The sequence below is a fragment of the Xenopus tropicalis genome, chromosome 2 (assembly GCF_000004195.4).
Source record: "Xenopus tropicalis strain Nigerian chromosome 2, UCB_Xtro_10.0, whole genome shotgun sequence".
Classification (NCBI taxonomy): domain Eukaryota; kingdom Metazoa; phylum Chordata; class Amphibia; order Anura; family Pipidae; genus Xenopus; species Xenopus tropicalis.
The window spans coordinates 142,265,313-142,286,408 of NC_030678.2; the positions used below are offsets into that span (position 1 = coordinate 142,265,313).

The following is a 21,096-nucleotide window of genomic DNA, read 5'->3' on the forward strand; positions in this document are numbered from 1 at the left end:
CCTAGTTCCGACCCTGCTTTTACTACATGCAAAATAATGGGATCATAACTTACCTTTTTATAGTATCTGGCTATTGAAGCAACATTTCTTAGTTAATAAAACATTGCAGGTCACATGTAGCACAGCTGGAGAAAGCAAATACAAAAGAAATATGAATAAAAATATTTATTGTAAACATTAATTATAAATTAACTGCAGGTATTCTGTTTTGAAGTGTGGGCATGTTGATCTCTCCTTAAAAGCTATAAAGCTATAAAGCTCTCACTTGGTCTTACCTAAATAAAAAATCTTGTCTCACATCATACCTGGGACATTTTCATACTTTTAGGCAAACTTTGGATGTGATGGTTTTTTAGGACTGAGCATGTTGGTATAAAGAAAGAATATTGGATGGTGCAGAATCAAACACTTGGCTGAAATAACAAAGTAGCTGAAGAATAATGGCGAAAGTCCTAAAATGGCCCCTGCTATTAATCCCTTTGAGACTCTATGGCACCATAAGAAAACTAAACCTGAAAAACCTGGAGTAAATGTGCCCGAAAGTATAGGCCAAATTTATACTAAAAGCTGCAAAGCTGGGTACTACCCAACAGATTTTTTAGCTATGGGTTCTATACAATATGAAAGTGCAGGGACAGATACTGGCAAGAACATAAAACCACGTCACAGATGGGCACTTGTTTTTCAATATAATGGGAGAATTACTCAAGTGTATGAATATTGTTGCAACACACTGCATTGTGAAATTAACTGGTAAAATAGAGGATATTTGGGGTTTCCTTCTTGCAGTTATGACTTTTTTGTAACTTACTTCATTTTCATCATGTTATTTGTAGCTCTGTCCCCCTTCTTTACTATAACAGCTTAATATTGCTTTGTGGCAGAACTTCTCCCAGAGGACCTCTTATTCAGACTGAACCAGTCAATGGATTGTTACAGGAAAGACAGAGGCAATCTAGCAAAACAGATCTACAGAAAGAAATAAAAATAATAATAAATAAGTAACAGTTTTTAAATGCAAATAAATAAACTTTCACTTTACATTTCGCACTCCTTTTATTCCCTCCCCCTTCTCACTGTCTCACTTAATTGTGTAGCTAGTTCATAAAGTCCCCCATTCTGGCACATAAACAAGATTTTGGGATGATAAATAGCTTGCCTTAATAACAGTGCCCACAAAATAGCACCTGTCTGCTTGCTGTGAATTCTAAAACTGAAGGAATCAAGATGAAAAAGTGTAAAGTGTTAAAAAAATGTAAAGTGTTAGTATTTATTTTGCTTAACAAACAATAAAAATAATTTGAAATTATTTCTTAGGGTGAAAGGCACCATAAAAACACTAAATTCAATGCAGTACATTTAGCCCTATTTCAATTGCCCCCATGGCTACACAGCAGCTTATTTATATAAACTATAGTAGTGTTTTTGAAGCAAACAGATTAGTTTTACCAGTGCAAAGAAACAGTACATTACATTTTAATTACTTTTTTTAAGCACTAACAGATCATTATTAGAATTTTGCATTACTACCTCCCCCACCCTTCCCTTAAATTAGGAGCCTTGTATAAACAACCCCCCCCCCTTCCCCCAACTACAGCCAGTTCCTCAAGTAACAAGGAGAGATTGATTATACTGGTATTTAATTGAGGAAAGCTGATTAACTGACTTCTACTACCCACAACTGCCCTGAAACTGAAAGTAGTATTTTGCATTAAACAACAAAAATATAGATGTCACTATATTAACGCAGTAGGCAAAAAGTATGTTAGTAGGATTTTATAGAGTTGTGTTTCAACACATTTTTCGCTAAGTCTATTGGCTGTTGGCTTTGTTACAATCTGAAAGGATTTTAATAATGTATCTGAATACAGAGAAGTCTAAGTAACTGAATATTTGAATGGCCATACTGGTTACAAGGTGACTCTATAATCACCCCTTTTAAAGCTGCTTAAATTAGAACTCTCAGAAAAAATGGATTTCCACTTTAGTAAAACCACATTTGTTTGTATGTATAAGATAGAGTGAAACCTGTTTATTCTCCAATCATTTGGTACTGACTATGTTATTAAATAATCTTGAAGCAGTTTATATTTTTTTAGCCCCTTTTATAACAGCATGTATCTCCTAGGGAACTGATAAATGCCATCTGGCCAAGAGTGTAAATCATGTTAATTACAGGCTGAGAGATCCAAGGGTGCTAGTCTGTGCTAAGATGATGCCTTCATAAAATCTTGGAGGTATTGTAACAATTTTTTATTGCACAACATTAGGCAGTGTCTATCTGAGGCGTTCTCTAATTGGTCTCTTTGCAAACCACAAGGCTATGTAGCTGATCAGGTCTCCAAGGCGTTTATCTGAATCCCACTGGGAGCAGCAGTTGAATACATAATAAATATATTTATATTTAAACTGTCCAATTTCACTGCAGAAAAAAAACACATTTAAAGTCTATTAGCCTTTAGGGACAAATGATATATGCATGTTGATTCCTTTGCAAAGTGACATAGATTTTATAAGAAATGACAATCCACCCACAACCATCTAATAGGGATACAATAAAGGTAGCCCTGGTCAAAGGCAGTCATTCAGTTTGGTTCCAATGTCACTTAAATGATCTGCCTGAATTACAAAATAAATGCAGGGCTGCTGGGACATATTTAAATAATTAATACCGTGTTTTCTAAAAAGGTGCTATCCTCCAACCTAATCCCTCAGTTATTTGCACATATATTATATTGTATTTCTTCGGATTTGACTAACCAGTCTAAATAATTTGGAAATATAACTGTATTAGCACATATATAGACCCAAAATAGGTTAAATGATAAATATGATTGTTCTAGCATTGGTACTAAGATACAGGTGCTAAGATCCCCAGCCTAAAACTTCATTTTAAGATATGAAGTGAATTAAATGTTTTATCATACAGGTGGCCTTAAGATATCCTATAAATGTAGGTCATTAATAAATACAGCTAAGCTTAAAAGGATGTTTGGATTACTGTGGCTAAGGGCTCTGGCACACGGGGAGATTAGTCGCCCGCGACAAATCTCCCTGTTCGCGGGCGACTAATCTCCCCGAATTGCCATCCCACTGGTGACAATGTAAGTCGCCGGTGGGATGGCACACGCTGAGCAGGCAATTTCGGCAAATCGCAGAAGTTGCCTCGCGAGGTATTTTCGGCGATTTGCCGAAATCACGCCGCCGCGTGATTCATCCCACCGGCGAATTACATTGTCTCCGGTGGGCTGGCAAGTGATGGCAACTCGGGGAGATTAGTCGCCCGCAAACAGGGAGATTTGTCACACTAATCTCCCCGTGTGCCAGAGCCCTAAAGCAGCCTAAACATACAAGCCCACCTTCCTAGCACTAGCAGGGAAACAATATGGGGGTGATAGGTGAGCTTTAAGTTGTTATAAGTTCCCCTTTAAGTAAGTAGGAATTTGGCCTTCGTTGCAGTAGTTGTGATCTACTTCCATTTTGCCAAAGCCTTTCAAACAGTGTTACATAAAGAACTGCTTTCTAAATTAGGCTCTTGGTAATGTTGTTTGTCCATGGATAGGAAACTGGCTACAGGATCCTGTATAGAGGGGGGCTGTCACTGGTACATGATCTACTTGGAGCGGGGGTTTTAGTGGGATATCCCAGTACAGCTGTAGTAGATGGCATTCAATGTCATTCTGGGTTGCTCTGGCAAATGAGATTCAGGGCTAAATTCCATGAGTGGTTCTGTCAGATCTGTCAGATCAACAGAACAAATCCGACAAGTTGAATGCAGTCGCGCGAGTCCAAATATAATGGGACTGATAGAAAAATCTATCGGATGTATAAACTACATGTAACTTTTGTCATCCGACAAAACACACCAAATATGAACACTGCATACTGTGTCTTCATCCAATGAGATAAAACCTTTTTTTTCCTCATTAAAATACACTGACTGTTGGATATAGACTTCTGAACAAAAGAAAATATCCAACTTTATTTGATCCTACATTACATTACAGCCTACTGGAGATCAGATTTTGTAGGATCCTGTTGTTGTTGAATCCAGTTGCATGACAGTTTGTAAGATTCTGCAACATGGATGCCACATCCTGGACAGAAATAATGTTATATGTCTGGATTTAAAAATATGCAAGCCACTTATACACTTATAAATGTTCATATTAGAAATTGACCAAGCACCCACGAATGCATTAAAGTGATACTGACACTAAAAAACGATTCCTCAAAATATGAATGTACATAAAAAGTTGCCTATAGGTCATGTTGATTGATTTTCGCTGAGAGATTTGCTTTTGTAAATAATTGTTACTTGAAGTTCCTAAACCTGACTGTTTTGCCAACCTGATTGTCCCTTTTCAGCCTGTCAGTTATAGCTTCTAATGCTAACGGACTACTGCAGGACAAATATGGCCGCCCCCTTATAGGGGAACATGGGGGATCAGACAGGATCTAGAATGCTTGTGACCTGGGGTTTTCCAGATAAGTGGTCAGATTGTTCTGACTCCATTAAGGATTAATTATATCTTAGTTGGGATCAAGTACAAGGTACTGTTTTATTATTACAGAGAAAAAGGGTATCATAATCAACCCTAATATTTAATATTATAATAATAATTATGTGGTAAAATGATTTTATCAGCAAAATCTGACACCATTTGTTCAAACCAGGTAGGAATCAGTTGAAGGGAAACCTCGACAAAAAGAGCAGATATGCCAAAGTATGACCAGTGTAAAGGGATACTGTCATGATTTCTATGGTGTACTTTTTATTTCTAAATTACACTGTTTACATAAAATATAATTCACTCTGTGATTTCAAAATTTATTCTTGAACCAACAAATGTATTTTTTTAGTTGTAATATTGGTGTTTGGGCACCATCTCAGTGCATTGTGCCTGAGTCTGAGCTTTCAGAAGGAGCCAGCGCTACACATTAGAACAGGGGTGGGCAAACTTTTTGGCTCACAGGCCACATTTACTCTCCCCCGGGCCGAACCGGGCCAGGGCGGGCCCCCTTCTCTCTTTAATTCCGGCACGCCAATGACACCAAGTCTCGCGTGATGAGACTTGGCGTCGTCGGCGGGCCGGATTAAAAAGGCAAAGTGGCCCGCGGGCCGTAGTTTGCCCACCCCTGCATTAGAAGACATTTAGTACCCATTATGTGTGTTCAAGAGGAACAGAGTTTCAGCCGTTGTATGCGTTTTATAATTTCCTCAATGTAAGTATTTAGCAATACACTATTAGTATTGGTTACTAATACAAACATGCATGTGTAGTATATATTTATATTATACTCAAAGTTGTGGGCTGATTCATGAGTTAAAAAGACATGAAAATCATAAGTGACACTACGCTAGTTGCTATAGCTACTTATGTTAATGAGTCATTGTCTCATTTCCCAATGGAATAATCAGCATAGTTAGAGAAATCTAAGCAAAAGCTGAACAAACCCATTTATTTCATTATTTTCTGAGCTAGATGTGTATTGGGCCAGCCTTTTGTTCCAGTGGGCCATTGAGAAGACATAATCTAACTGGCTGAAAAGCTACTTGAAAAGATATAATATAGGTAATTAACAAGTGAATGTGCATCATAGAACATTCTGTTGACAAATTGTTTGATGCTTTCTTTTATAAATCATCACAAACCAAGCAATTATATTATAGATATAACTTATATTGTTTGCCAATGTTTATGCTCTGACTGTAATATATTTACTTTGAGGCTGTGATTGGTTTTCTACAGGAACTAGCTCCAAATCTGTAGGAAATCACACTATCCCCTTTTGCTATCATCTATGATAATTTACTTTGTATAGATAATATAAAAACATATTGGGCCTGATTCACTAAAGTGCGATAAAACGTGCGCTATTTTTAGTGTGCGCTATAAATTTTACCACATCTTAATTTTGGCGATTTTTCGCACAATTCACTATAAGCATACTTGCGCTTTTTTACGCGCGATATTGCATGCGTTATTTAACTCGCGAAGACTATTTCAATGCGGTATTTGCCGGTACATGCGCTAAATTACGCACGCGAATAGTCTCCGCATATGAATGGTAGCATAGAAATAGTGTATAAAAATTGTCACCACATATAAATGGTGTATATAAATATTAGCCACATATAAATGGTAGCATATAAATGGTATCATATAAATAGTAGATGCTTATAAATAGTAGCCACTAGTGATGAGCAAATGTGTTCTGGTTATCTTTAGTGAAAAATTAGCAAATCTTTCATGCCAAACGCATGAAAAAATCCGCCGCGAAAGAATTCAACGCACATCCAAAAATTCGCTGCGAATCCATGCCTGGCGAAACATTTCATCACTTGTAGCCAAATATAAATAGTCGCGCAAATGAGCGCACGCCATGTTAGCCATACACGCCAATACTTGCGGAAAATTACTGTATTAAAAATGAACATTTCGCTGCAAACTGGCGGCTGCGTCACTCTAGGGGAAACACAGACTTCAATAAATAACACTGCAAAGTCCATATTTTATTGCAAAAAACTCATTTACTGTACTTTTCTATAATTATCGCCTGCCTGTAGTAGGTGTTAATTTTGAGTAAAATTGAGTAAAAAGACACATACTTGAATAAATAACACTGTAAGTCCATATTTTATTGCAAAAAAATCATTTACTGTACTTTTCTATAATTTTTCGCCTGCCTGTAGTAGGAGTTAATTTTCGCATAGCGAATGCGATATTTAGTGCGCAAAAGTTATAGTGAATCATGCGATCGTATTCTTTTCAGTGCGGAAATTAACGCATGCGGTAAAACTAGCGCGAGAAATACCGCATGCGAAAATGGCGATTTATCGCACGCGATAATACTATGGTGAATCGCGCGCAAATTATCACGTCTTTTTTACCACAAAAAAGCGTGCGATAATTTGTATCGCACTTTAGTGAATCAGGCCCATTGTCTATTGCATATACTTTCATTGCATATTTCTGTGTTAAGCTTACTATTTCAACAAAATATACCTTAAAAAGGGAAGTGTTTCATAAATGTCTATCAAAAAATGTTAGAGCTGCTGTGTCATATATTACTGGGGTCACTTATAAACACTGGGCAAATTAGCACTTGGGCATGTCAACCAATCATTTGCTTTCATTGCTCTGCCTGTCCAGAGTTTATAAATGAGCCCTACTGTGTCATGAAATGCTGGGATCATTGCATCATGAAATGCTGGGATCATTGCATCATGAAATGCTGGGATCATTGCATCATGAAATGCTGGGATCATTGCACCATGAAATGCTGGGGTAATTGTGTTATAAAATACTGCTGCCACTAAACCAGAGCGAGTCACAAAGTTGTTCTATTCTGGTGGTGTTGGTATTCAGCAACTGGAAGAGGGTGACTGTGACCTTTGTTCATTCTATTAATTTACACTGCAGACAGGAGAAATCATGTATGACAATTTATTTGGAGAGTCGAGTGTGGATTCAAACACAAACGTTTACTATATTTAAATGGGTGTGGTCTCTAAAAGTGGGTGTGGTCAGGCAAATATTTTGGCAATTGAGTTTCTGTTCTTCAAATAGTGTCTAAAGTGGGTGGTCATATACGTGGTTGTGTCTTAATAAATTTGGCACAGCGCATACACCCGGAGTATGTGTTTAGATGGGGTCAGTACCATGCCCCATTGTCCCATAGCATCAGGGAGGTACACTGGTACTGCAGTCATGGGCCCCAAGAGACGTAAGAGTGCCATTTAAGGGTCATGAAGATGCATGGCTTGCAGGGAGAGGAAAAGGCGTGGGTGGATTGTGGGCATTTTTATGGTTTAACTTGTAGTCAAATGTTATTTTACTCCAGAAATCACAATTGTTTTTAAAAAATGTGTTTTTTGAATGCCTCCCCTTTGCCATGTTTTTTTTTTCATTAAAAAGTTGGAGTAAAGGAAATTCACCGGTTTCATGCAATCTTTTTGCATTGGATTCCAGCAACATGGAGTTGTTAGCTCCAACTTCAAGTTGGTGCAAGTTGTACTCCAGATTTGTCTGGTGAAATGTGGTCCTTCAAATTCACTCATGGCATTCTGGGAAAACAAAATAAACTCCAAGGTGTACAAAACCACCATATTGATGAGATGAATTAGAGATTCTTTTAACTTTAGTTTAATGCCAATATTATATTATTCCTTACTCCAATTTCAGTTTGCTCTACTTTTCTGAATTCCCACTTTAAGCTGGCCATACACATTCAGATTTTAGTCTTCTTCCGATGTTCAGATATTGGTCGTATGTTTAAATGCGACAATCTAAAACTAACATTCAGACTGAAATTGTAGAATAAAGCCCTAAATATAACAAATCAGAGGATGTTCCAAACATGAAATACTTGGCAGACACCAATCGTACGAAAGTGACTTCTATTGTAGGTCCCCCAAGGATATCGTCCCATGCATAATACATGCACAGATTTTATTGTTATCCAACCAAAATTTTCTAACCTGTTTGGTTGACTAGATGACTGAACTCCATAGTATGAAAATTATCAGGAAGGTAATTCTGAGCCCATACACAGTCAAAAAATTGTGCGAAACCAATTTTATCAGTATGTATATGGCCAGCTTTAGCATGTGGGCTCTATGAATCCAGGAGCAGAGCTAGCGCAGGGGAGCTGTGTGTAAACTTGGGGCCTTAGTTGAGGAGGGTTTATATAATTCAGGGATGCAACCTGCGACTCTCCAGTACTACAGCTCCCAGAATCTTCTTGTGTACAGTAGCACAACCTCACTAATCTATAACCTGAATGTACAGTACACATTTTTACACAATATAATATGTCCTTTATCAATTTTTTACCCTGCAGTCTGCGATACTGGAAGGCCCAGACCAGAAATCCTATCTGCTCTACCCTAAACTTGATATTTATGGTATTGGTTGTTTTTTTCCCTGTGCTTTTTGATGCACTTTTACTTCTCCCCCCTGTACTGCAGCTATTTGTATTTCCCATGTACTATATGTGTACTGTAAAGCATTTCCCATATACTATACATGTACTTTACTTCCTATGTACTGTATGTGTGCTGTACTGTATTTCCCATGTACTGTATGTGTGCTGTGCTGTATTTCCCATGTACTGTATGTGTGCTGTGCTGTACTTCCCATGTACTGTATGTGTGCTGTACTGTATTTCCCATGTACTGTATGTGTGCTATACTGTATTTCCCATGTACTGTATGTGTGCTGTGCTGTATTTCCCATGTACTGTATGTGTGCTGTACTGTACTTCCCATGTACTGTATGTGTGCTGTGCTGTATTTCCCATGTATTGTATTTCCCATGTACTGTATGTGTGCTGTGCTGTACTTCCCATGTACTGTATGTGTGCTGTACTGTACTTCCCATGTACTGTATGTGTGCTGTACTGTATTTCCCATGTACTGTATGTGTGCTGTACTGTATTTCCCATGTACTGTATGTGTGCTGTGCTGTATTTCCCATGTACTGTATGTGTGCTGTGCTGTATTTCCCATGTACTGTATGTGTGCTGTACTGTATTTCCCATGTACTGTATGGGGTATATTTATCATGCTGTGTAAAAAGTGGAGTAAAACATTACCGGTGATGTTGCTCATAGCAGCCAGATGCTTTGCTTTGGTTTTCTAACTGTTGAAATCTAATTGCTGATTGGTTACCCTGGGCAACATCACTGTACTGTACTTCCCATGTACTGTATGTGTGCTGTATTTCCCATGTACTGTATGTGTGCTGTGCTGTATTTCCCATGTACTGTATGTGTGCTGTGCTGTATTTCCCATGTACTGTATGTGTGCTGTGCTGTACTTCCCATGTACTGTATGTGTGCTGTGCTGTACTTCCCATGTACTGTATGTGTGCTGTGCTGTACTTCCCATGTACTGTATGTGTGCTGTGCTGTATTTCCCATGTACTGTATGTGTGCTGTACTGTACTTCCCATGTACTGTATGTGTGCTGTGCTGTATTCCATGTACTGTATGTGCTTTACTTTCCCATGTACTGTATGTGTGCTGTGCTGTATTTCCCATGTACTGTATGTGTGCTGTGCTGTACTTCCCATGTACTGTATGTGTGCTGTACTGTACTTCCCATGTACTGTATGTGTGCTGTACTGTATTTCCCATGTACTGTATGTGTGCTGTATTTCCCATGTACTGTATGTGTGCTGTACTGTATTTCCCATGTACTGTATGGGGTATATTTATCATGCTGTATAAAAAGTGGAGTAAAACATTACCGGTGATGTTGCTCATAGCAGCCAATCAGATGCTTTGCTTTGGTTTTCTAACTGTTGAAATCTAATTGCTGATTGGTTGCCCTGGGCAACATCCCTGTACTGTACTTCCCATGTACTGTATGTGTGCTGTATTTCCCATGTACTGTATGTGTGCTGTGCTGTACTTCCCATGTACTGTATGTGTGCTGTGCTGTACTTCCCATGTACTGTATGTGTGCTGTACTTCCCATGTACTGTATGTGTGCTGTGCTGTACTTCCCATGTACTGTATGTGTGCTGTGCTGTACTTCCCATGTACTGTATGTGTGCTGTACTTCCCATGTACTGTATGTGTGCTGTGCTGTACTTCCCATGTACTGTATGTGTGCTGTGCTGTACTTCCCATGTACTGTATGTGTGCTGTGCTGTACTGTACTTCCCATGTACTGTATGTGTGCTGTGCTGTACTTCCCATGTACTGTATGTGTGCTGTGCTGTATTTCCCATGTACTGTATGTGTGCTGTGCTGTATTTCCCATGTACTGTATGTGTGCTGTGCTGTATTTCCCATGTACTGTATGTGTGCTGTACTGTATTTCCCATGTACTGTATGTGTGCTGTGCTGTATTTCCCATGTACTGTATGTGTGCTGTGCTGTATTTCCCATGTACTGTATGTGTGCTGTGCTGTATTTCCCATGTACTGTATGTGTTCTTATAAATCCCTGAGCGCCTTGCCAGCACAGCATAGAAGTGGTAAAGTTGTGCCTAAAGGTGGCCAAACACCAGCAGATCCGCTCGCTTGGCGATGTCGCCAAGCGAGCGGATCTTCCCCCGATATCCCCACCTTCGGGTGGGCGATATCGGGGAGAATTTAGGTAAAAAAAAAAAATAATCCGATCGTTTGGCCCTGATTGGACCTGATTTTCTAACCTGAGCGATCGAGATCTGGCCAATTTCAGGCCAGATATCGGTCGGCCAGACCGCTCTGCCCTGCCCATACACGGGCCGATTAGCTGCCGGGGACCGATATCGGCAGCTATAGTCGGCCCGTGTATGGGGACCTTAAGGATCTGTGTGTGACTCTAGTAAAACCCCAAACAGTAAGAGACAAGCTTCCCATGAAGCACACAGTGCATAACCTGAGCTATTCTGTGCAGGCAGGGTGCAGACGAGCCTTTTATAAATACACAGCACAATCATCCGCCCCCTCTCGCTTTGTCCCACCCCAGGGGCACATTATCCACAGCTAACTGAGCTCACACCTCATGCCTTGTTCTCACGCCTTATCTTTATACAGCTCTTCCCCTCAGTGCAAGCCATTCGTCCCTCAGTGGGGCAGTCAGTAAGCCAGGCGGGCGGCCCCTGTGCTGCATGTGTATGCAAGCTCTGCCCTCTCCAGCCCCCCTGCATTTCCCTGACACATTCCCCAGGCACACAGCGGGCACAGGCGGCGGAATGATACGATGTGAATAGTAAAATCCCTCCGCGCCGATCCCGCCAGGTAATATTCCCCCCCAGCCGCGACGCAAAGCCCCTCAGCCATCGTACAAGATCCCCCATTTAGGAATCCGCCCCCGCAGGAGCGGCGTTAGCTGCAAGCACGTCCGTGTAGAGCGGAAAGAGCGGCGGCCTGCCCTAAACCCCTCTTTATCATAAATATATAAATTATGCTAATTAAGAGCATTGCATATTAACAAAACCCAAACAAAAAAATCCTCCCACGTCCCTGAGCCCGCTCTGATAGCACCCTCACTACTAAGCGATGGGTTATTTCATGTCTACTCACCAATGTTGCGCTTTTCCATCGAGCTTCGGCGCTCTTAGCCTTTGTGAGAGGTTTTGGGGCTGGCGGTCTCATCCCACCTCTCTTTTAAATTCTCCTCACAACTCACTTGTAGGGCTCGGCGCTGGGAAGGGGGACGCGTTCCCAGGAAAAAAAAACGGGGCTCCACAAACACCTTATTAATATTTAATCAGAATAAATTCCCCAATCTGTCGGTAACGCTGCTGCGCCGAAACTGCGGGTACCACTGTGTGGGAAATACAACGGAAAATAGAATAAAAGCGCCGTCTCCTCTTATAAAGTTGAGTGCAGTTTTTACATGCACATTTTTTTGCTGCTGCGTCATGAACATAATATATGCAAGGCGAGTGCAGCATACTGAGGGCTCGGTGCGGGGGGGGGCGCATTCTTAAAGAGCCACGCTCCGCATATGAACAGGGCCGCTGGGGGAGGGCTCCTCATAATAAACAGCCAAAGCATATACTTGCCAACTCACCCTAATTACCACGCTTTTACCTTGTCCTTGTTTGAAACGTTTGTCTCTGGAAACGTTTCTGGGTTTTGGTTATCCAGTCATGAAATTGTATCTAGTTTTTTTTTTTTTTTAATCTCATTTATTTTCAGAGTTCACAATATAAACATTGGTCCAACATCAAGATAAAGACATTAACATATAGCAGTAGACTTGTCGCTAGCTTTTTACAATTTGGGCAGTGACACACGGGGAGATTAGTCACCACGCGACAAACCTTCCTTGTCATGGGCGACTAATCTCCCCGAAATGCCACCCCACTGGCTAGAATGTAAATCGCTGGTGGGATGGCATACGCAGCGCTGTGATTTGCCGAAGTCACGGAAGTTGCCTTGAGAGTAAACTACGACGATTTCGGTGCTGTGTATGGCATCCCACTACCGATTTACATTCTAGCCAGTGGGATGGCATTTCAGGGAGATTAGTCGCCCACAACAAGGAAGATTAGAATGTAAATCGCAGGTGGGATGGCATATACACGGCACCAAAATCTCCCCGTGTCACAGCCCTTAAGGTGGCCACACACGTGGCGATTTGCAATCTTTCATAGGACCATCGGTCGCAGGAAAGATCATTCAATCGGCCACTAACGTTCAGGGCTGAAATGGCAGATGAGGTTGAAACAATAGGATTTCTACCTCCTTCTGCCGATTCAGCCCTGAAAGCAGATTTTGCTCAGGTGCCTTCTATGGTGCCCGATCAAAATCTTTTAACTGGCCCGATCGGCGAGTCAACCGATATCAGCAGCCTCCTGCAATATTGGTCGACTCACCGACTTGCCATACACGCACCAAATATCGCACGAAACGACGTTTCGTTCGATATTATCAGTGCATGTATGGCCAGCTTTAAGGTATGGGGAATGTTAGTAGGGGTTTTGTCAAATAAAGAAAAGAACAAGTAACCGGCTTAGTAATGGCCTAGAAAGGCCATTATCTATTGTTTGGATTTACAATATGTATTCCATGGCAACCATATTTCAGTGTGTTTGTCAATCTGATCTGTCGGATGTCTGTCGCTATGGATTTATTAAAGACACAATGGGGGTCATTTATAAAATTCACGCAGCGCAGAATTATTCACACAGTGAACATATTAATTTATAAAGATGGACAAGACTGATGCATTTGATGGGCAGACATAATTGCAAAATTTTTGTTCACAGTGTGAATGTGCTTTAGGGCAGTGGCACACGGTGAGATTAGTCGCCCTGCGACAAATCTTTATTACCACGGGCAACAAATCTCACCGCAATGCCACCCCACTGGCAAGAATGTAAATCGCTGGTGGGATGGCATACACGTTGCTCCACTTTCCCGAAGTTGCCTGAAGTTTCCTTGAGAGGCAACTTTGGGAAATCGTAGCAACGCGTATGCCATCTCGTGGGGCGACTAATCTACCAGTGTGCCACTGCCCTAAAGCTATATATGGCATATTCGCAAGACCACCATATGGGTAAGACATTTCCTATATTCGTGCAACCCCAAAAGCAAGTTGGTGAGGTGGAGGGGTCAAATTTGTGTTTCCTCTCAGGGGTCAGGTACCATTGTGCCATTACTTTGAATGCTGCTTCCTTGGCAGCAGTATTTGGGGATATTTTGGCTATTGTGTTCCATATTAAATTCCATTTATTCAGTGGGATTGAATGTCGCACATTTTTCTCCCATTCCACCATATATTTTAGGGGGATATCAGAGCTTTGTAATATTATTTGTTTATACAAAAGTGAGTATTTTTGAGGTTGCCCGCTTGCTGAAAGCATGTTTCTAGTATTGTAGGTGATTTGGAAAGAGGGATTGATTGTTTTGACAAAATGACATAGTTGAAAGTACCTAAAGGCTTTTTCTGTCAGGCATGTCCTGGGTAAATTGCATATATTGGAGTGATTTGAGTCCTGAGGAAAGAAGTTAAGGTGGCCATACACAAGCAGATCCGCTCGCTTGGCGATGTCGCCAAGCGAGCGGATCTTCCCCCGATATCCCCACCTACGGGTGGGCGATATCGGGGAGAATTTAGGTAAAAAAAGGGCCAAACGATCGGATTATGTGGGCGGCAATGGGGCAGTCGGATCGGGGACCGCATCAACGAGCCGATGCGGTCCCCGATCCGACCGGATTTTCTAACCTGGCCGATCGAGATCTGGCCAATTTCAGGCCAGATATCGGTCGGCCAGGCCGCTCTGCTCTCCCCATACACAGGCCGATTAGCTGCCGAATGGGTCCAAGGGACCGATATCGGCAACTATAGTCGGCCCGTGTATGGGGACCTTTAGTCTTGTATTCTGATAAAGTGATTATCTTTTAACAGCTGAAGGCTTGAGTTGTGTATCCAGGGTAAAGAGTCGGTTGTTGTGTATGGGGATAAGAATTTTATCTAATGAGGTCAAATGTGATTTCTGTACAATATCATGCCAAGTATAAATGGTATGGGCTAGGAGTGAATGAGATGGGATTCCTATTGTTCCTATTTGCGTTCTGTTCATCCACAAAAGTGCTGTCAAGTCAATTGGGTAATCTAAGAGAATTTTAAGGTGTACCCAGCCAGTTTCTTTGTAGTGTGAAGTTGTGCTGCTTTGTAATAAGCATGCAAGTTAGGTATAAGCCTCTATTGATTTGGGTTCTATACATGGTGTGTTTGTTGATACGTGGAATTTTGTTAGACCAGACAAATTTATTTAATTTATTCTGCATATATGTAATATCTTTCTTGCTGACTGACACTGGTAACATTTGGAATTTGTATAGTAGTTTTGGTAGTAATGTCATGTCATTTGGTAATAATGACTTTTCAATCCACATGATAATGTGACCATTCCTCTAAATCTTTTGTCAATTTTCTGATGAGTTTGGGGTAATTAGCTTTGTACAATGTAGAATAACACTCTATATAAGAATGTTTCCAGAGAAATAGAAAGTTAAGTTGCTAGAGTTTGACTGTATGTTTGGGCATGTTTAGTGGCATCACTTGGGATTTGGGAATGTTGACTTCTGTGAGCAAATTTTCTAATAAATTAAAGATTGGGCAGAAAAACTTGGAATCTAGTGAGAGTTAAGCATACATCGTCAGTGTAGAGACACTTTAAATTTGTGTATTCCTGTAATGTTGGGATCTAACCGCAAGTGCGAAAATTAGGGTGGATAGAGGACACCCTTGGTGTGTACCTTGTAGAATTGGAAATTTGGGCAAAAGTAGGCCTATTAATTTAATTCTGGCACTTGGGGTGGAATATAAAACTTTTATTGCATTTGTAAAGTCACCTTTAATCCCAAAATAGCCTAAAAGAGCAGTATTTATGGACCAGATGACTGTATTGAATGCCTTTCAGAGGGAGCACTAGGCTTTGTTGATTGTTGATGTTGATGTCAGTTGTGCTTATTAGTCTCCTGACATTGTCTGCAGTTTGTCTATGTGGGATAAAACTTTTCTAATCCGGGTGAATTAATTTGGTCATGAATTGGTTTAGTCTAGTGCAGTGCTGTCCAACTTCCGCGGTACCAAGGGCCGGAATTTCACTAGCATACATGGTGGAGGGCTGCTAATGGAAGCCAGTTTTGACCACTCCCCTTCTCCCCTGTTGATAGCACAGCAATCCCCATAACATAATTATACACATTAGGGGCCATTTAATGGCTATTTCCAACTGCTAACAAACTCCCACAACAAACCCCTGCCAGGTTCACCTCCCACAAGCAGCATAGGACAGGCAGAGTATGGCACACACAGGCAGCATAGGGCAGGCAGAGTATGGCACACACAGGCAGCACTCCGCCTGTCCTATGCTGCCTGTGTGTGCCATACTCTGCCTGCCCTACCCTGCCTGTGTGTACCATACTCTGCCTGCCCTACCCTGCCTGTGTGTGCCATACTCTGTCTGCCCTTAGCTGCCTGTGTGTGCCATGCTGTTCCTGCCCTACCCTGCCTGTGAGTGCCATACCCTCCCTGCCCTATGCTGCCTGTGTGTGCCATACTCTACCTGCCCTATGCTGCCTTCGTGTGAACAGGTGAACAATGTGGGTGATTACATCTTGAGCCTGAGGTGTGAACACTACAGGGGGTGAACAATGCAGGGATTAAAAGGTGTGAACCACACAGGGGATTACATTTTAAAACAATAAAGAGGGATTACAGCCTGAATCTGAGGTGAGAACCATGCAGGGGGCCCGTTAATCTCAGTATTGATACGATTTAAATCTTACACAAAAGTAAGCCATCAAAGCAGCCAGACAGGTGGGGGGCCACACAAAGGGGGGGCGCCAGTTGGACAGCACTGGTCTAGTGGATAGCATTCGAGAGAATATTCGCACGTCTATCTTTATCATTGATATTGGTTTGAAATTTTGTGGATCCGTGTGATGTTTATTACATTTTGGAATTAAGCAAATAATAGGTTCTAATAAATCTGGGGGAATGGTATGTCCTGACAATATTTCATTGTAAGTAGCTGTCTTGTGTGATATTAATAATGGCCTAATTTTTTTTATAGTAGCTTAAGGAGAAGCCACCTGAGCCCAGACAGGATTTTGCTTTCATGTTCTTTATAGCAGAGGTCCCCAACCGCCGGTCCGCGGGCTGCTTTGTAGTGGGCTGCCTCTGTTCCTGGTCGCGCTGAATATGCGCGTCTAAAAGCGTGCACGCAACCCCACCCACCCCCCAGTCCGTGGAAAATTTTACCTGCTTGCCACCGGTCCTTGGCACAAAAAAGGTTGGGGACCACTGCTTTATAGCCTCACTTACCTATTCTGCCGCAATGTCTCTGTTTAGTGTTTGTAAGTCGTTTAGTTTGGGAAGGTTTAAGGAGGCAAAGAGTATTAAGTTTTTTTAAAATGACCAGTTGCTTAAAACAATGTTGACATGGATTTACCTATACAGGAAGCAGACACTACTACTATAAGCACCATCTCTCCTTATTATACCTGCTATCCCACAGCCACAGTCCCTTCCCAGAGGCTATTATCCCACTGCTACTATAGGCACCATCTCTCCCTACTATACCTGCTATCCCACAGTCCCTTCCCAGAGGCTATTATCCCACTGCTACTATAGGCACCATCTCTCCCTACTATACCTGCTATCCCACAGCCACAGTCCCTTCCCAGAGGCTATTATCCCACTGCTTCTATAGGCACCATCTCTCCCTACTATACCTGCTATCCCACAGTCACAGTCCCTTCCCAGAGGCTATTATCCCCCCACTGCTATTATAGGCACCACCTCTCCCTACTATACCTGCTATCCCACAGCCACAGTCCCTTCCCAGAGGCTATTCCCACTGCTAATATAGGCACCATCTCTCCCTACTATACCTGCTATCCCACAGTCACAGTCCCTTCCCAGAGGCTATTATCCCCCCACTGCTATTATAGGCACCACCTCTCCCTACTATACCTGCTATCCCACAGCCCCAGTCCCTTCCCAGAGGCTATTCCCACTGCTACTATAGGCACTATCTCTCCCTACTATACCTGCTATCCCACAGCCACAGTCCCTTCCCAGAGGCTATTCCCACTGCTACTATAGGCACCATCTCTCCCTACTATACCTGCTATCCCACAGTCCCTTCCCAGAGGCTATTATCCCCACTGCTACTATAGGCACCATCTCTCCCTACTATACCTGCTATCCCACAGCCACAGGCCCTTCCCAGAGGCTATTATCCCACTGCTACAATAGGCACCATCTCTCCCTACTATATCTGCTATCCTACAGTCCCTTCCCAGAGCCTATTATCCCACTGCTACTATAGGCACCATCCCTCCCTACTATACCTGCTATCCCACAGTCACAGTCCCTTCCCAGAGGCTATTATCCCACTGCTACTATAGGCACCATCTCTCCCTACTATACCTGCTATCCCACAGCCACAGTCCCTTCCCAGAGGCTATTATCCCCACTGCTACTATAGGCACCATCTCTCCCTACTATACCCGCTATCCCACAGTCCCTTCCCAGAGGCTATTATCCCACTGCTACTATAGGCACCATCCTTCCCTACTATATCTGCTATCCCACAGTCACAGTCCCTTCCCAGAGGCTATTATCCCACTGATTCTATAGGCACCATCTCTCTCTCTCTATATATATATATATATGAGCTAGCTGACATCTCTATAGACACCAGTATATCAATATCTTCTGCAAGCTTTACTACAGCTGGCAGTTAGTGATAAATACTATATAAGCCATTATCCTCTGATCCTTCATTGTCTCATACTCAGACACTTTGGACAATGTTTTTTATTGACCAACAGCTGTTTCTCTTATTATGGAGTTCACAAGGAGACCTTGATAATATTTGATACCCAACAAAAAATTAAAAATTTGCACAATTTTCAGGCTGGCTAATGATTTCATTTGCAAGGGAATGATTTCACAACCCTTGGTCCAATATGTGTTTTAGCCTTTAACAAACAAAACTGCCTAATTTATTAAATATTGTTTAAACTGCTTACAAAAACTGCATGATGTCCTTTTACAAAAATGTGACTGTTCCCAGTTATTATACAAACTATTTCTCATGGCCAAAGTAAAAAGGTGATACATGATCTTTCAATAGAACATCATACCCTTGTATGTCACATTTTTTAAATATCTTTTTACTTTTATCTTAGATAGCCATTACTTTAGCGTACTGTGTACATTGTAAAGAATTAATTCTACTAATATTCTTGAACCAATAACTATAATTTTTTTAGCTGTATTATTGGTGTGTAAGCAGCTCAGTGCTTTGTGCCTGATTCTTAGCTTTCAGAAGAAGCCAGCATTTCACAATGGGGCTGCTTTCAGATAAGCTATGTTGTTCCTACTCAATATAAGTGGAGGAGTCATGACAAGACTTTAGGTGGCTGTATGGGTCGATTTCAGCTGCCGATATCAGTCCTTTAGACCGATTCGGCAGCTTATCTGCCCATGTATGGGCACCAGCAGTGGCCTCCTCGACCAACATCTGGTCTGAAATTGGGCAGATCTCAATCAGGCAGGTTTGATTTTTCCATTGGATCAGGGACTGCATCGGCTCATTGATGCGGTCCCTAAACCAACGGCGCCTATGCCCGCCATTTTAACTCAATTGTTTGGCCTTAGGCCCAAATGATCGAATTAGCCTGATATCGCCCACCCGCAGGTTTGGTATTGGCCAGGTTTTGGCCTTTTTTCGGCAGAGTTCGGATACATAACCCGCCCCTATGCTGGCATCAGTCGTCTTCCTTGCCTGCACCCAGAACTATTGTGCTGGCCTGGCTGCAGACACAGGCAACAGATTTCAGTGTGGAAATGCATACTTGCATTCTTCTTTGCAGAAATCCGCCGTGTATGCCTGCACCTGGGCCACAGCAACAGTTCTGGGCACAGACAAGGGAGGAGGGTGATGCCAGCATAGTGGTGGATTCTCAGCCTATATTATGCACAGGCTGAGAATCTGCCACGTGTGCAAAAAGCCTAAGGTGCAGAATGCAGCACTGTTGGCTGAGGACACTGTTGGCTGCCAACCACTCATCCTCTGAATAAAGCACTGCTGCACACTGGCAACACTATTGAAAACAAGGCTCAACTTTTTGCATTCTAAGAGCTGTTTTGTAAATTACCCTTAAGGGCGATGGCACACAAGGAGATTTGCAGAGATTTCCCAAGAAATTGCTGCAAGATTTGTTGTCTGCAGTAGTGTGCATTTACTGAGACAATCAAATCTCCTTGTGTGCCTGCACCCTGACATGTGCAATAAAATAATACTTTGAAACAGAAATAAATATACCTCCTCTCACTATAAAAATTATGATTTTAAACAAAAAGAAATACAGAATACCAGTGACCCCCATTCCCCCAAGGAATCTTGGGGACAAGGACAGATATAATGAGCTCTCTATGAGTCCCCCTCCCTCCACTGTTTCCTGCCTATGTGTCAAGCAGAATAGATAAGGAGAAATTCATTATTCAGGGGGCAAAAATGTAGGTGTCTCAACACAATACATCATCCAACCCTATCTATGATATATCCAGGAGATGGGACTGAAGCTTGCAATGCTCAGTACAGTAATGATATAGAAAAGAGCTGTAAAAAAAGGCAAAAGCAAAACTGCAGCACTATTTAAAAAACAAAATTATATTTAAAGACAGAAAATGACTGACCAATAACTAAAATGCATTCTGTGCATGTATTGTGTATCTGATGATATCCTTGGGGAACCTAAAATGCATTTCCAGGAAGTCTTTTTCATGCATTTGGTGTCTGCCAACTATTTAATGTTCAGAACACCCTCTGATTTCGGCTTTATTCTACATTTTCAGTCTGAATGTTTTTAGTCTTTGGAGCCTGCATGGGAAAACATGCACATAGACTTTTTTATATTTAAATTTGAAATTTCATGTGGGGCTAGCCATATTCTTCATTTCACTTTACTACTGAGCTGCAAGTTGGAGTGATATAATACCTCCCAACATTTGAAAAGTGCAAAGAGGGATAAAAAGAAATGCCGCCCGTAGTGTGGCAAAATTTTTTTGACTACTCCCATTTTTAAAATGAGGGATTTTTCAGTAAGAATCCAGGACTGT

General features: G+C 41.6%; 1 protein-coding gene across 7 annotated transcripts in view; it reads right to left on the reverse strand.

The window, feature by feature from the left end:
- The window catches only part of pou6f1 (POU class 6 homeobox 1), a 52,711-nt gene that overhangs the window by 20,723 nt on the left and 10,892 nt on the right, over positions 1-21,096 (reverse strand). For 5 of the 7 annotated variants that reach the window (XM_012956335.3, XM_012956333.3, XM_012956327.3 and 2 more), the window contains exons 1-3: positions 12,024-12,383; positions 812-969; positions 54-125 (exon numbers count right to left, since the gene is read on the reverse strand). The gene's annotated coding sequence lies outside the window, so the exon portion shown is untranslated. 7 annotated transcript variants of the gene reach the window in all.